General features: G+C 24.2%; 1 protein-coding gene across 2 annotated transcripts in view; it reads left to right on the forward strand.

Moving 5' to 3' along the window:
* Positions 391–4,475, forward strand: part of LOC107624986 (putative UPF0481 protein At3g02645) — a 15,927-nt gene continuing 11,842 nt past the window's right edge. For both annotated transcript variants that reach the window (XM_016327489.2, XM_016327491.2), the window contains exon 1: positions 391–546. The gene's annotated coding sequence lies outside the window, so the exon portion shown is untranslated. The remainder of the gene's footprint in view (positions 547–4,475) is intronic.

Below are 4,475 nucleotides of genomic sequence, written 5' to 3' on the forward strand. Positions count from 1 at the left end.
GCGAAAACGAAAAAAAAAAAAAAATGTGAGAGTAATTGACAATAATTTTTTTTCTTCTCTCTTTTTTGCTCTTTTTGTTGGTATTGACAACCTAAACTTAGGAGGAAAAAATTGTTTTATTTTCGCTTGCACCAACAACAAAAATGCAGAAATAATTCAGCGCAAATATCGTAATCTTTATTTTCGTTTTTTGTACTAGTAAAATTGTACCTAAATATTTAAAAAAGTAAAATTCTATAAATTCATTTATTTGAGTAAATAATTAATTTATTTTATTTAAAAAAAATTTAAAACCGCAAGGACAGCGGTAGTTGAATATCACATCGTAAAAATAAATGATAAATGTTCAGAGGTTAGTAATGAATAGGGGAATGCGAAATGAGAATAAATTTGAAGGTTTCGTTAGAAGCAGATGTATACAAACTTCATTCACTATTCTCCTAATACTGCTAATCAGAATCCCTTTAGTTTCTTGTTTCTTTGTTTTTGGGCAGGTTGGTTTGCATCACGAAGCTAAGGACTTCACTCTCCCTCCTGGTAATTAAGGTCAGCTTGCTACCCATTCATCAACTTCAGCTAATCCTTATATGCTTCTTTAATTACATACTTTTAGGATTAAGGTTGGTGAATTATATTAAAACTTAGAAATATATATTTGATTAATGTTGGTTAATTGCTAAAAGACCATATATATAAATACGTCTTATGAATTAAGATTGCGTTTAGAAGAGAGACTTGAGACTTACCGAGACTAAATTAAGTTTTTATATTATTTTTAATGTAAAATATATTGAAATGAGTTATGTTTCAATATTATTTTTTGTTTAAGATAAAAATAAAGATTATTAAATGATAAATTTGAAATTAAAAAATTAAATGAGAGTAATTTTTTAAAAAAATATTATTAAAATTTTAGTTTTTATCACTAGAAATTTCAGTTCTTTATATCTCTATATTTTGAAGGTATTATCTAATCTCAGTAGGTGCGAAAACCAAATTCAGACTGTTTTAATACTCTCTTGTGCTAAGTACAACATATAATAACACCCGAAATTAATTAAGTTGGGTTTATTTAGTGGTTAGTTCATTAATTCATGAGGAGTGATAGGGGGTTAGCAACTTTTGTGATTTGTAGCCATCAAGTAGCCATCAATGATGTTTTTAATGGTGTGAAATTTTATCAAATGGTGTGGAATTACTCATTTTTCGTTTGCTAGTTACATGCTGGCCAAAATTTATTTAAGTTGCTGTTGGCACCCTAAACTTTTTCTTAATCCATTTAAGTAAGTGTCGAAAGTTCGAATTTCGCCTTGTGCATGCAGCAATTCATTGATAAACCTTTAAACCTTTAAATAGAACTCCAATTTGCAACTGCTTAATTCTTAGCATGTCAGGCTAAAAAATATCATGGATAATAATAAAAAAAAAACACCCAAAATTAAAATATTTCTATGCAAGCATATATTGTCCTATACAAACTCATATTTAAGATGTGTACATAAAATGTTGAAACTAACTCGTATTATTAGCTGCCATTCTCACCAATAAAGTAGTAGAGTAGTAGGAAGATTAATTAAAGTGAAAGATGTGCACATTATTAATTTTCTTTTGTATAACGAAATATTGCATGAAAAAAGTTTTAAATTTAAATTTAATTTATAATCTGAAGTCAATAATAATTATGATATTAAGGTACTTTGGTAGGTTGTTGTGATGCTAATATTTGTGTGTTGGTATGAAATAAAGAGTACTTTCATATTTTTAAATTAACAAAAAGGTTATCTTGTTTTTTTCCTTTTTAAAAATAAAAAGTCAAATTTTTAATACAACTAAACAAACTGAACACTAAAGGGAATTTCTTTTTAAAACTTATCCTAAATTTGGTCTTTTTAAAATTAACTACAGGAGTAGTTTGGTTTTACTAAATCAAATTCATACTTCTAAATTATAATACAATTAAACAACTTTAATACAAAAATGTTTTAGTTTCTAATACAATCAAATTTAGTGTTTGTAAAATAAAATTTATATTTCAAACTATAATACAATTAATCAAACAACCTAAATTTTAAAATGGTAATTCAATCTTTTAAAAATTCACTATAAGCTAAGGTTATTTTATTTTAGTCTTTCTAAAATCAAATTCAAGATTTTAATACAATTAAACAACTTTAACCCTAAAAAGGGTCTTTTAGTCTTTTTAAAATTTGATTCTAATTTCTATTTTCTAATACAATCAAATAACCTTTATTAGTCATATATATAAGGATATTTTAGTTTTACAAATTAACCTTAAAGTGTGTGATGCCTTGATATTTTGTACTACCATCATAACAGTGTACACCATCAAAATGATCAAATATATTTTTGTTTCACACTAAAATTATCCATATGTAAAAATTTTAGCAGCAACTATTACATGAGAATAAATTTTCTCAACTTTCTTTTTATCAAGTGATATTGTTAAGTGTACTTTTTATTCTATAATAATTTTTAAATACGTTTATTCTTGGTCTTATTTAAAAAAGTAGGATGAAAAATGAAAAAAACACATTTTACATTATTACTTAAGAGAAAAAATTGAAAAAGTTGTCATCCCAATTTGGTGCATTTACTAAAAGTTTCGTACTATCCCTTTGATAATGGAAAAACCAAAAACAATTTGCTAATTAACGTTGTAAAATTATTGGTTAAGAATTTTTATGTTTTAGAAATAGAAAAATTTAACCGTGTCAAAACTTTTGTTCAATATGAAAAATGAATTTTGTAGAATATTTTTTAGTTATTGAAAAAGTTTTTTTGAAATATTATTTAATGTTTATTTAAAATTTTGATTGAATATTAATAATGATGATATTTATGAAACGGTTCATCATTCTATTTAATCTTGCACGAAAACACTTGAAATTGTCAAAAGTTATATATCTTAGTTCTTAGGTAGTAATATTTTAAATAAGTAAAATTGCCCAATATAATTTTTTCTGTTTGATTGTTGTTTCCTCTTGGTATTTTCTTTTTTATAGTGTTGCTGCTTCTTGATGATATTTGTTTGTTTTTCCTGCACTTGAATCGGAAGAAGATTAATTGAACATGAAATGTGAAATTTTTATTGTCTTTTAATTTATTTTTTTTCCTTACCACTACCATTGATTAATACATTGTTTTCTATGGGTTTTATTAAATATTTTTGGAGTTTTCTATTCGTAATCTATTTATTAGTATTAAATCTTCATAATTTAATAGTAATACTTGTTTGATTTGTTTTAAGAGTAGATCTGTGTTGTCATTACTTTTTAAAACAAATGTCTTAGTCATAATAAAATTTTGGGATCCTTCTTGTACGGTGTAATAATTTAACTTAACTAGATATTATTTTTTTCAAGTGTAGCGTATACATATTTGTAATTTTTTTTCGAAATATCTGCATGAATTGAACAAAGGATAGATGTTAATCTATTTGTTTTATATTGTTGCAATTAAAGTTTACTACTATTATTTTCAATCAAAATAATAATATAAGAGTAATTTACCTTTTCATCTAATAAAATTATTTCGAGATATATTAAAACTCCTTCATCTACCAGTGTGAATGCCTTCCAAAAATGCACCACACAAACTTTGATGAAGTTTTTATAAATTATGCTTCCATATTAAAACTTGTAATTTATTAAGATGCAACCTAGTAGTATTAATTAATATTTTATGAGAATAGTATCTTTGTAAAATTGAAATTCAGTTTTTTAATCAGTTTTAATTTTGTTTTCAAGTATATTTAAAACCAACGTTTTAATTCATAATGACAATATTAACTATTAGTTTTATAACATCAATAAGAAATAACAAATTCATATTCATTTTACCTACGCTGAAGCCTGAAGGAGTTTAGGGTGTCCAGTATATAGTATGCCCATGAGAGAACCCGGGGAGTTAAAGTGTCCGATCACATCTTGCGACAGAAGGTCAACAAATAGTCTCAAATATACAAGCCACATAATAATTTTTTTTCTTTTTAAAATAATTAAATTTGTTATATATTTTTAATTTAATTTTGATATAATGTTAGATGAAAGATTTTATGCATATGTTTAATTATGTATTTTAAATTAGTAAATTGATCAATTCTCTTTAGAAATTTGTATGCAACATAAGTACATATAATAGAACAAAAGATAAAAAAACAAGTAATAAGGATGAATAAATTGAGAATAAAATAAAATATATAAAGTCATAAAGAAAATAAAATATTAGATTAATACCTAAATTATAATTGTTTGAATTAAAATTTGTAATTGAAGATATCAAAAAGAGAAACAATAAAATTGGAAAATACATAGAGTCATAGAGAGCTATATAAAAAAAATGGAGAATTTGAAATTGTAACATCCTACCATACTTAATCTTATGCTTAAGTCATAAAACTGAGATAGTAAGGTATTACGACCTCTAAAAATAAATAAATAAATAAATAAATAATA

This window comes from Arachis ipaensis, chromosome B02 (genome assembly GCF_000816755.2).
Source record: "Arachis ipaensis cultivar K30076 chromosome B02, Araip1.1, whole genome shotgun sequence".
Taxonomy (NCBI): domain Eukaryota; kingdom Viridiplantae; phylum Streptophyta; class Magnoliopsida; order Fabales; family Fabaceae; genus Arachis; species Arachis ipaensis.